Genomic DNA, 13,913 nt, shown 5'->3' with positions numbered 1-13,913 from the left:
TTAACCCCTTGATCAGCCCCAGTTAACCCCTTTACACCCTATTACTCTGTGCATTAAATACAGTATATAGGTAAATACTGATCACTGTATTTAGTGTCACTAGTGACCCTAATTTGCGCTTGCGCTAAGCCCAGATAGGGTTAGGGCACCCGCCACCGATCCCCTAATAAACTTTTAACCCCTTGATCTTCCCCAGTTAACCCCTTCACTCCATATCACACAGTGCACTAATATATACAGTATATCAGATAACTACTGATCACTGTATTTAGTGTCACTTGTGACCCTAATTTGCGCTTGCGCTAGGCCCAAATAGGTTTAGGCCACCCGCCATCTATCCCCTATAAAGGTTTAACCCCCTTGATCTCCCCCAGTTAACCCCTTCACTGCCCTGTCACAGTGTTCACTATATACAGTGATTACCGATCACTGTATTAGCGTCACGGGTGACACAACTTAGGCTAGTTAGCGTCAGGGTCCCACTACACTACCGTTACTTAGCGTCAGTTAGAGTCAAGTACACTAACACACATACACACACACACACCTCCATTACCAGTATAGTGTTTGAACAGATCAATATCTGATCTGATCAGAACTATACTAGCGTCCCCATAATTTAGTGTTCCCCAAACGCAGTGTTTGCACAATCAGCACTGATTCCTGCTAGCACCTGCGTTTAGCCCCCTTGCCCAGACCACCTTACCCAGGCAAGTGTAGTAATCAATAGATTACTGACACTTCCAAAAAACACAAATCACACAAAGCCGCTGCGTTAGCAGAGTCCGGCCGGAGTAGCGACCAAATAGTCCTCGACAACCAGGTGCTTTTATTACCTAGTAGTCGCACTACTGTACCGGTAAATTTAGTTACTAAAATGACAAAACGTTGGTACAGTGGTGAAGAGGTCTACAGTATAATGGCCATGTCAGGTGAGAGCGATGGGGAAGCCTCACTGTCAGAATCAGGGTCAATATACGAACCAGATGACAGCAGCGGCTCCCTGACAGATAGCTCCGACAGAGGGGTCCCTGCTAGGGTCAGGCGTACCCGACCCCATTCTGGAGTTGCTGACTTGCAAGAACCGGGAGTTTCTCGTATGCAGCAGAGTGCGAGTACTAGTGGCGCTCACACTTCTCGTGATCTGGCAAGCACGAGCGGCCTAGTACATCCTGGACTTTCAACCAGCACTGCAGTATCACCTGGTGACATGGCGAGTCACCTAAGTGCAGTTGAAGCTGGTGCAGTGGCTAGCACGAGTCGTGGCCCGCAGCCACCGCGTATCCGAAGCCCATAGAGCCCATAGTGTCCTCCCTGAAGCGCTGGCATATCCTATTTGGCAGCCCACAGATTCCACAGCGCCAGTACTTCCCCCATTCACCGCCCAACCCGGAATCCAATTTGAAACAGCTGGTTTTAATCCCATAAACTTTTTTGAGCTGTTTTTTACTGAAGATCTTTTCAGATCTATTGTGGACCAATCAAATTTGTACGCTCAACAATTCATCGCCGCCAACCCAAATTCACCCCTTGCCAGACCATTCGCCTGGAATCCTATTACGATTCAGGAGTTTAAAACCTTTCTGGGCCTTTCCTTCAACACGGGCATTACAAAAAATAATGAATTGCGGGTATATTGGTCCACTGACCCAATTCATCAAATGTACGTGTTCTCTGCTGCTATGTCCAGGATTCGATACGAACAAATATTTCGGTTCATGCATTTCAACGACAATGAACTCTGTCGTCCTCGGGGAGACCCTGCATATGATCGGCTCCACAAAATTCGGCCCCTCCTAGACCACTTCAATCAGTGGTTCGCAGCCTTGTTTACCCCCCAACAAGATGTCTGCGTTGACGAGTCCCTGATTAAGTTTACTGGTCGCCTTGCTATCAAACAGTACCTCCCCAGCAAGCGTGCCAGATACGGGGTCAAGTTGTATAAGCTGTGTGACAAGGGCCACAGGCTATACAGTTAATTTCCGTGTCTACGAGGTAAAAGATAGCACTGTGGAGCCCCCCCGACTGCCCAGGCTACATAGGGAGCAGCGGCAAGATACTTTGGGACTTGGTGTCACCCTTATTCGGAAAGGGGTACCACTTGTACGTGGACAACTTCTATACAAGCGTGCCACTTTTTAGACACCTCTTTCAATTTCAAATTGGTGCTTGTGGCACCGTGCGATCTAATCGCCAGGGCTTCCCCCAACGGCTAGTAAATGCCCCATTGAGCTCGGGGGAGAGAGCCTGCTTGAGGTGCGAGGAATTGCTTGCAGTGAAGTGGAGGGACAAACGAAATGTTTACGTGCTGTCCTCCATTCACCCAGACACGGCAGTCCAAATTACTACGGTCTCCGGTGTTGTTGTTGAGAAGCCCCTCTGTGTCCACGACTATAACTGTAAAATGGGAGGGGTGGACTTCAACGACCAGATGATGGGACCGTACTTAATTGCCCGTAAGGCCAGACGCTGGTACAAAAAAGTGTCTGTATACCTATTTCAATTGGCTGTTTACAACGCTTTTGTCTTATACAAAGCGTCTGCTGGAACATTATCCTTCTTTCAATTCCAAGAAGAGATAATCAGAGCCCTTCTGTATCCAGCTGGTGCTCCTGCCCCAATTCCCCAACCAGATGCAGTGAGACGGCTGCATGAGAGGCATTTTCCGGAATTCCTCCCGAGTACCCCTACCAAACGATACCCCCAAAAAAGATGCCGTGTCTGCAGCAAGCGAGGATTTAGGCATGACACCCAGAATTATTGTCCCAACTGTCCTGACCAACCTGGTCTTTGCCACGGTGACTGTTTCCGTCGCTACCACACACTAGTGGATTATTAGCGTAGGGTACAGCACGGCACAGTTTAGGGCACATTTACACAGGGTCTCAAAAGATGTTCGATGGCTATTGTCATTTTGAGAGACCCGAACCTGGAACCTGGAACTCGACGTTTGAAGAAAAAAAAAAAAAAAACATAAAAGCCAAAAATAGTTGTCGTCTCAGTCATTTTTTATGTTCTTCTACACTTCCTACTGTACTTTTAATGTCCTTTGTTTGTTTTTTTATTCTTTTGTGACCTGTTTCTCTTGCAGGTACTCGTCGGCTACCACAACATTGATTTTATATATTCTGACACAAACAGTTTTTGCGCTCAGCATATATGGATACCTTTGCTGGTAGCAGCTGTGGTGATTTTCTGATTTCAGCACTGCAGTTAAAATCCTATTTTGGTATACGTGGATAGTGTCGTGTATACCCATCATTAAATTCAGTGGGTGGTTGTTTGGGCGGTTAATGATGAGTAATACTACGCATTATTCCTGTGCTGAGTTCTGATAGGTTCTCTTTTTTTTCGTTCAGCCCACAGGCTGCATGAAAAAAAAAAAACCTATATGCCAAACAAGGACCAGCAATGTACTGGTACGTTGCTGGACTTTGAGTGGTTATACCAGGATGATGCCTGCAGATTTAGGCATCATCTTGGTATCGTTTTTTACAGCCAGCGGTCGGCTTACATGTAAAAGCAATCCTAGCAGGTAATTGGCCGCTAGACTGCTTTTACATACAGTGGGAGGGGACTCCCCCCCCCCCCACCGCCGCCTTCCGCAGCCTTCCGTGTTTTTTCTTGGGCTCTCCTGTCCCACCGGTTAACCCGAGAGTGCAGCCGGTGGTTCAATTATCTAACCATAGAGCTGATTGGAGACGAGAATGGCTCCAATCATCTCTATGGCCTAAGATATCGGAAGCTACGAGCAATTCATGACTTCTGTTTCGCCAGAAATAAACAGCGCCATTGGGAAATTGGGAAAGTATTTTATCACACCAATTTTGGTGTGGTCAGATGTGTTAAGGTCAGAGGAAAGATCTAGAGTCTAAAAGACCCCAATTTTTTTTAAAAAGAGTACCTGTCACTACAGATTGCTATCATAGGGGAAATTTAAATTCACCGTGATAACAATAAAAATGATAAAAAAAAATGAAAGAAAAGGTGTCAAAATAACATAGAAAAGCAAATAAAAATAAAAAAAATCAAGCCCCCCTGTGCTTGCGTGCAAATGCGCACACAAGCGTTGGTATAGTGTCATATGTAAACTGCAATTGCACCATGCATGTGAGGTATTGCCGCGAACGCCAGGTCGAGGGCAGTAATTCTTGCAGTAGACCTCCTCTGTAAGTCCAAAGTGGTAACCTGTAAAGACTTTTAAAGGCTTTTAAAACCGTACGTAGTTTGTTGCCGCGGCACGGGCGTGCGCAATTTTTAAAGCGTGTCATGTTAGGTGTCTATGTACTCGGAATAAGATCATCTTTTAAATTTTACCAAACAATTTGGAATTATATAGTGTATTTCTGCAATAAATATAAAAAAAAAATTTTTACGCAAAAATTGCGTTTGGAAAATGTGTGCGCAAATACCGTGTGACAAAAAAAATTGCAACATCCACCATTTTGTTCTGTAGGGCCTCTGATTTAAAAAAATACATAATGTTTGGGGGTTCAAAGTAATTTTCTTGTAAAAAAAAATATTTTTTCATGTAAACAAAAAGTCACAGAAAAGGCTTGGGTTTCAAGTGGTTAGAAATGCTAGGACTGTTCAAATACCCCCCAAATTACCCCTTTTTGGAAAGTAGACACCGAAAGCTATTTGGTGAGAGGCATATTGAGTCCATGGAGTGTTTTACATTTTGCCCTAAGTTTCAGGAAAATGACAATTTGTTTTTTTTTTGTTTTTCTTTTTACACAAAGTTGTCAGTAAATTATATAATGCTCACACATGCCATGGGTATATGTGAAATGACACCCCAAAATACATTCTGCTGCTTCTCCTGAGTACAGGGATACCCCATGTGTGAGACTTTTTGGCAGTCTAGCCGCGTACAGGACCCGGAAAACCACTCCCCACCTTCAGGCTTTCTAAGGGCGTAAATTGTTAATCTCACTCCTTACTACCTATCACATTTTTGAAGGCCATGAAATGCCAAGATAGCACTAAACCCCCCCAAATGACCCCATTTTGCAAAGTAGACACTCCAAGCTATTAGCTGAGAGGCATTATGAGTCCATGGCATAGTTTATATTTTGCCACAAGTTTCGGTAAAATTATAATTTTTTTGTTTTTGTTTTTTTACACAAAGTTGTCAGTAAATGATATAATGCTCACACATGCCATGGGTATATGTGAAATGACACCCCAAAATACATTCTGCTGCTTCTCCTGAGTACAGGGATACCCCATGTGTGAGACTTTTTGGCAGTCTAGCCACGTACAGGACCCGGAAAACCACTCCCCACCTTCAGGCTTTCTAAGGGCGTAAATTGTTGATCTCACTCCTTACTACCTATCACACTTTTGAAGGCCATGAAATGCCAAGATGGCACAAAACCCCCCAAATGACCCCATTTTGCAAAGTAGACACTCCAATCTATTTGCTGAGAGGCATGGTGAGTATTTTGCAGCTCTAATTTTTTTTGGAAAATGAAGAAAAAACAGGAAAATGCATTTTTTTTTCCTCTTTTTTCAATTTCCAAAACTTTGTGACAAAAAGTGAGATCTGCAAAACACCCAACATGCCTCTCTGCAAATAGCTTAGGGTGTCTACTTTCCGAAAAGGGGTCATTTGTGGGGGGGGGGTTGTGCTGCCTTGACATTTCATGGCCTCCGAAACTGTGATAGGTAGTCAGGAGTGAAATCAACAATTTACGCCCTTGGAAAGCCTGAAAGTGGTGATTGATTTTCGGGGGCCTGTACTCGGCTAGACTGCAAAAAAGTCTCACACATGGGGTATCCCTGTACTCAGAAGAAGCAGCAGAATGTATTTTGGGGTGTCATTTCACATATACCCATGGCATGTGTGAGAAATATATAATTTAGTGACAACTTTGTGTAAAAAAATAAAAATATTAATAATATATTTCCCGGAACTTGTGGCAAAATATAAAATATTCCATGGACTCACCATGCCTCTCAGCAAATAGCTTGGGGTGTCTACTTTGCAAAATGGGGTCATTTGGGGGGGTTTTGTGCTATCTTGAAATTTCAGGGCCTCTGAAACTGTGATGGGTAGTGAGGAGTAAAATCAAAAATTTACGCCATTAGAAAACCTAAAGATGGGGATTGATTATCGGGGCCCCGTACACAGCTAGGCTCCCAAAAAGTCTCACACATGGGGTATCCCCATACTCAGGAGAAGTGTCAGAATGTATTTTGGGGTGTCATTCCACATATACCCATGTCATGTGTGAGAAATTTATCTTTTAGTGACAACTTTGTGTTAAAAAAAAATAAAAAAAAAAATTTTAATTTTCCCAAAACTTGTGGCAAAATATAAAATATTCCATGGACTCACCATGCCTCTCAGCAAACAGCTTGGGGTGTCTACTTTCCAAAATGGGGTCATTTGGGGGGGTTTTGTGGTATCTTGACATTTCAGGGCCTCCTAAACCGTTATAGGTAGTGAGAAAATGCAATGAAAAATGTACGCCCTTTGAAATTCTGATGGTGGTGATTGGTTTTTGAGGTCCCGTACACAGCTAGGCTCCCAAAAAGTCTCACATATATGGTATCTCTGTACTCAGGAGAAGCAGCAGAATATATTTTGGGGTGTAATTACACATATACCCATGGCATGTGTGAGCAATATATCATTTCAATGACAACTTTGTGTAAAAAAAAAAAAATGAAATATTCAATGAGCTCAACATGCCTCTCAGAACATTCCTTAGGATGTCTACTTTCCAAAAAGTGGTAATTTGGGGGGGTCTTGTACTGCCCTGCCATTTTAGCACTTCATGAATTGAGCTAGGCAGTCAGAAATTAAAGCTGTGTAAATTTCAGTATTTACACCATAGTTTGTAGACGCTATAAATTTTGCGCAAAAAATATGCGTCAAAAAAATATGCGTCAAAGACATGTAGCTAAATATATTTTGGCCAAAAAAAATTACATAAATTGAGTATATTGGATATTTTTTAAAAGACAAAGTTGAAAATGTCATTTTTTTGCAAAATTTTCGCTCTTTTTTTATTAATATTGCAAAAAATAAAAATCGCACAGGTGATCAAATACCACCAAAAGAAAGCTCTGTTTGTGGGAAAAAAAGGACGTAAATTTCGTTTTGTTACCACATTGCATGACCGCACCATTGTCAGTTAAATTCGCACAGTGCCGAAGCACAAAAAGTGGCCCAGACTTAAGACAGCAAAATGCTCTAGTGGTAAAGTGGTTAAAAGCATATACATGAATACAACGTTGGGAAAAACACAGAATATCATTTTGCAAAAGAGGAAAAAAGAAAACACATGAAATTATAAGGGTAATGTGCCAAGGTGCACCTGAGACAGTGCATACCGTGGCAATGGGATTATGTATGTGACAGGAAAGCCAAGGAGGTGTATGGCAATAAGTGGGTGATGCTACCAGGATATATCAAAATACATCTGAGCATGTAAATATGTGAGAATGTATGGTCACAAGTAGGTACAAGAAATAATTTTGGGGGTTCACCCGGTATAGGTATGTGATTGTATGGGTTCAACACCTAAGACCCCAATGGGGCAGGACAATTGGTGGGCGCACTTACTTGCCATTACTTAGCCCATGGGGGGGGGGGGTGACAATGCTGCGGTACACCCAAAAGCTGTGGAAATAGACATCTAGATGATAATGACAATGAACGGGTACGATTAAAGTGAAAAATGGAAAAAGAAAAAATCTAATAATGATGGAGATGAAATTAAGATTAAGAAAAACATGAGGCAGTGGGCTGGGCCTCCTTTCAGCAGATTCTATGAACGATGACTTCTCGGTGGTGTACAAGCCCATTGACGTGCACGCCTGTGGATAAGTGTACGTCCATGTGTACGTCCGTGTGTACATGCGCGCGCATATCTGTTACAATGTAATGTTAATTTCTAATCCCTCGTTCAAACCTCCTGACGCTAAAGTGTCCAAGGTGTATATCCAGTATTTTTCTCTGACGCATAATATTTTGAAGCGTTCGGCGGGGGGAAAAGTGTGCGGGGATGGATTCAAGCACCCACACCTTAAGTCCATCAGAGCACTTGGAATGATGTTCAGTAAAGTGTCGGGGGACACTGTGTTTATCAGAGCCCTTTTCCACCAGATTTCGGTGCTCCCCAAAGCGTTTACGTAAAGTCCGTATCGTGCGACCTATGTATAGTAGGTCACAGGGGCACGTAAGACAGTAGATGACAAACTCTGAGGAGAGTTGTTGGAAAAACTTTTTAAGGCCATGTTTAACATGTTTGCATGTCAAGCACTGGGCTTTGCGACATTTATACATTCCCTTGATTTGAAGAGAAAAGGTAAGGGGTGTGTTGGTTTTAGGCTTAGTGGGACAGACTTTACTAGGGGCAATTAGGGTTTTAAGGTTTCTAGCGCGCCTGTACGAGAAACGGGGGCGCTCTGTGAGGTCTGTTTGTAGGTGTGGATCTTCTTTTAGGATTGCCGAGTGATTATGAAAAACACGTTCCATGTGTTTAAATTTGCTGTGAAATTGAGTGGTGAAGCGTGCTGAAGTGAAGTGTGTGTTGTTTTCACCTGTGTGCTCCAGTCTGTTTCTCCTAAGGTCCTTTTGCATGTAGTGGTCTGAGTAATGATCCGTGGTTAAGATAGGTTTGAGTCTGGGTACAGTTATGTTTAAGGCAACAGTATTGGCTCTTGGGGATGTTCTGAATACATCTGGGGCGATGGCAACTATTATAATGCAAGTATGAGTTTCTGGCGGTAGGTTTTACAAAATTTTGGGCACTAACCGTGTTGTCATGGTGATATAGCTCTAGGTCTAGGAAGGTAAGTTTATGGGAGTTCGAGACTGAAGAGAGCCCCATAGGGTTAGTATTGCAATGCTCAAGGAACGGAGGTATGAGAGAAGCGGGTCCATCCCAGATGATGACTATGTCATCTATATAACGGCCGAAAAAAACGAGATTGACAGCGAAGGGGTGCCAAATATATTGGTGCTCCCAATTGCACCGTCATGGGGGCTAACTTCGCCCCCAGCTATGCTAACCTGACCATGGACCATTGGGAGCACCAATACGTTTGGCAGAACAACCCCTTCGCTGCCAATCTTGTTTTCTTCGGCCATTATACACAGGTGAAAACAACACACACTTCACTTCAGCACGCTTCACCACTCAATTTCACAGCAAATTTAAAAACATGGAATGTATTTTTCAGAATCACTGGGCAAGAAGATCCACACCTGCAAACAGACGTACACGCGGACGTACGCTTATCCACACGCATGCACGTCAATGTGCTTGTACACCACAGAGAAGTCATGGTTCATAGAATCTGCTGAACGGAGGCCCAGTCCACTGCCTCATGTTTTTCTTAATCTTAATTTCATCTCCATCATTATTATTATATTTTTTCTTTTTCCATTTTTCACTTTAATCTTACCCGTTCATTGTTATTATCATCTAGATGTCTATTTCCACAGCTTTTGGGTGTACCGCAGCATTGTCACCCCCCCATGGGCTAAGTAATGGCAAGTAAGTGCGTCCACCAATTGTCCTGCCCCATTGGGGTCTTAGGTGTTGAACCCATACAATCAAAACTTATATCGGGTGAACCCCCAAAATGATTTATTGTACCTACTTGTGACCATACATTCTCACATATTTACATGCTCAGATATATTTTGATATACCCTGGTAGCATCACCCACTTATTGCCATACACCTCCTCGGCTTTCCTGTTGCATTCATAATCCCATTGCCACGGTATGCACTGTCTCAGGTGCACCTTGGCACATTACCCTTATAATTTCATGTGTTTTTTTTTTTCCTCTCTTGCAAAATGATATCCTGTGTTTTCCCCACCGTTGTATTCATGTATATGCTTTTAATATGGACTCACCATGGCTTTTGTCATGCCTCCAGAGACTTTGCCTGTTAACTTGATGCAGAATTTATGCTTAAAGCCACCTTATACTAGCACCCCGGCCCACCTCTTTGGGCCCCGCCCCCTCCGGACTTACGCTTCAGTGAACTCCTCATTAACATGGTATATTTTCCCTGTTCCTGGTTAGCCACTCCCACCGCATAACGAAGGAGCACGGATGCTCGGAAAGCTAGCAACGCCTATCTTCCCTCCTCCTCACCGAAAGTGACGTCGGGCTGACCAGAAGTAGGAAGTTGGAGCCCCACGAGAGTCCTCCACCGCCGCAGTACCACCAGACAGGCTGCCATACAACAGCCTCCACGCGCTACCGGCACCCCGCAACCCTCCTTTACCACAACGGTATCCAGGAGAAGAAAATGCATGATCCCGTTTACCTACTGCACTGGCCCATACTTACCTCAGAGTAAGTCACTACATGTTTTTTGTATTAATAAACCTTATGCCTCACTAAGCCAGCGCTGGTTTCTTTCTGTTTGTACTCCTCAGAGCCTCTCCTTGCTCCAGCTGGCAGCCGCTGTACGTGGGCCCCCTCCTCCCCCCTTCCACCTCATCTTTCAACATATTTTTTACCTATTTTTACCTTTTTCCCCTCATGGTGTGCCACCCACCAACATCAGAGAGCTCCATGTAATCATTGACTTTTTCCTTCTGGGATGACAGCCATGCAGACCAATTTGATGCAGTGTGCAGCGTATGGTCTGAGCACTGTCAGACTGACCCCCCCACCCCTTTAACCTCTGCAGTAATGCTGGCAGCATTCATACATCTATTTCCCAAAGAAAACCTCTGGATATGACGCTGAGCATGTGCATTTAAATTCTTTGGTCGACCGTGGTGAGGCCTGTTCTAAATGGAACCTGTCCTGTTAAACCGCTGTATGGTCTTGGACACTGTGCTGCAGCTCAGTTTCAGGGTCTTGGCAATCTTCTTATAGCCTAGGCCATCTTTATGTAGAGCAACAGTTCTTTTTTTCAGATCCTCAGAGAGTTCTTTGCCATGGGGTGCCATGTTGAACTTCCAGTGACCATTATGAGAGTGTGAGAGCGATAACACCAAATTTAACACACCTGCTCCCCATTCACACCTGAGACCTTGTAACACTAACGAGTCACATGACACCGGGGAGGGAAAATGGCTAATTGGGCCCTTTATGGACATTTTCACTTAGGGGTGTACTCGCTTTTGTTGCCAGCGGTTTAGACATTAATGGCTGTGTGTTGAGTTATTTTGAGGAGACAGCTAATTTACACTGTTATACAAGCTGTACACTCACTACTTTATATTGTAGCAAAGTGTCATTTCTTCAGTGTTGTCACATGAAAAGATATAATAAAATATTTACAAAAAAAGGGTTTACTAACTTTTTTGAGATACTGTATATGATACTGTTTTTCATTTTCTAGAGAATGAACAGGCATATTGAATCTGGGAAAAAAGTGTCTATTTGTTTTTTTTTTTTTTTAAAGGAAAAAAATTGCACAGATGAGTAGCACACCTTTTGAGCCTTTTCATGGGCAGGCATCAATTTCTAAGAGACAGCAAGCACATCTGGAAATAATAAAAAATTATCAGGAGAATGAAAATTGAAATCTATTATAGATTTGCACCACAGAATGACTAAATCTGAATATTGCATCCAAGCAGTGGCTGTATTCCATTTGTAAATTCTATTTTAAGGATGGTACCATAGTGACCTTTAGGCTTTGAGGTCCAACTTTCTGGTAAGCCTTTATTTCAATTGTGGTGGAGGTATCTGGTTTGATATTCGCAGAAGCCTCATTCTCACTCATGCTGCGAAAAACCTATTTTGATTGGAGTGGAGTGACGAACTTACACACTTGGGACTTTTATTAAAGACACATTGTTGGAAGACTTTATTATTAATATAATGACTGCATTGGATAAGTCTTACTACTACTGCTGCAGTATTTATATACTTTGCTTTAATTAAAGACTTTCTATATCTGTTTTTTTTCTGCTGGTGGCTGGTTTTCTAATTTGGATGTTTGTAGTGAATTTCTTTATATCTTTTTGCATTCGGCACAAATATTGTTTTTTTAATATTTGATTTAGAGACTGAGAAGCCAAAAGTTTGCAATTTAGCACCCCGGTTTTTTTTTATTTTTTTGACAGGCCCCATCTCTTTAGTTTAAGCAGACATATAACATGTGTAAAGAAAAAAATGATGTATATTTTTTTTAATTAAAAAAATGCACAGATTTGCAGCACACCGTTGAAGTCTTTATGGGATAGGCCACAATTTCTGAGGGAGAGAGAAAGCATATTTTATACAGAATTAAAAAATGAGCCTTTTAAGTGTTTAAATAAAAAAATAACCAAGTTACATTACATTTTTAAAGCCTTTATTGGATAAGAAAGAGCAAGCACATTGCACCTGGAAGTAAAAAATATTTTTTTTCTTGCTTTGGAGGTTGAAGATGGAAAAAAGGTAAAGATTTGCTCCACAGATATTAAGCCTGAGTTGGCAAGCTGCAGTTTCTTATGGATTAACTGTGTGTATTACATCTGAAACAAAAAAGTGGATTTTGTGTACAATTTACAACATAAACATTAACAGAATTACCCCATACTTTTTCGAGCCTTATTTGGAACAGGTCACAATTTCCAAAGGGGGAAAGTAAGCAGTTTGTATTCCCAAGCAAAAAAATATGGCTTCCCTTTTTATTGTCAAAATTAATAAAATGTTGACAGAGTTGTTGCTAAGCTTCTAATTCTTTTTAGCCAGGCTTTTTTTTCTGAGGAAGAAAGCAGTAGAAATAATTTTCTATTTTCTTCTAAGAATGAATCAATGTCTAAATATACTGACGCAGGTGACCCAGATATAACTGTCCCCAAGACAGAGACTCACTCCATTGCTTATTATTCATAGAGTGTATTGTACCCCACTTAAACTATTTAAATGCTGCTGTAGAACTACCCTGGACTGTCCAAGATGTCAGGGCACTCTGGCTGTTTTTTCCATATCCTTTGGAACTGCCCCAAGCTTGTCCGCTATTGGCTGGTGGACACAATTAACAGAGCATACTAAACGCAAATAGAGTTCAATCTATCAATATGTTTATTGGGAGAAATGGAGGAAGAACAATATTCTCCCAAAAATTAGAATGCCAATACTCCTATGTATTGCTTGCAAAACTATTGGGAGAAATTGATGAAGAACATTTCCCTCTTGAAATTAGAATGCCAAGACTGAGATTCCTATTTATTGCTCACAAAACTATTGGGAGAAATTGAAGAAGAACAATTCCCTCCTGAAATTAGAACGCCAATACTGAGACTCCTATTTACTGCTTGCAAAACTATAGTTATGAAATGGCTGTCTCCTAACCCCCCACATTGGATGACTGGAGACAACAAGTCAATATTTATGGGAAGGCTGGAGGAGTTTTTAAACTAGGATTGAGGTGGGAGGGTGAATTACATTATAATGGGGCAGACAGATGATACAGGGGACAGCCCCTATTGTTGGGTGAAAAGGGGAAATATGGGGGGAGAGTTATGGCAGAGGATAAGAAGGTTCCCATGTTACAAACAACCATTGGAAATGGTACTATTTGTACCAAAATTAAAAATATGCAAAATAAATGTGCAAAATGGGACAATGATTTTAAGTGTTTGTTCACCAATGCCAGAAGTCTGCCAAGCAAAATAGGTGAATTGGAAGCTCTGGTGCATGAGGAGAACTATGACTTAATTGGTATTGCTGAATCTTGGCTTCATTCTTCACATGATTGGGCTATTAAAATTCCTGGCTATGCTCTCTTTCGGAAAGACAGGGTAAAACGGAGGGGTGGTGGTGTTTGTCTCTATGTGAGAAGTGATCTCAAATTGAGTGTGAAAGATGACCTAGTTGATGGTGAGTGTGCTGAATCTGAAGCAGTATGGGTTGAAATGTACATGGGTGTGCGTAAAAAAAATTATCATTGGAGTTTGTTAAAGACCTCCCAGTATTAATGAGGAGGTGG

Source organism: Pelophylax lessonae (genome assembly GCF_965119305.1).
Source record: "Pelophylax lessonae genome assembly, chromosome: 1".
Classification (NCBI taxonomy): domain Eukaryota; kingdom Metazoa; phylum Chordata; class Amphibia; order Anura; family Ranidae; genus Pelophylax; species Pelophylax lessonae.
Note: the sequence above shows the minus strand (reverse complement) of the source record.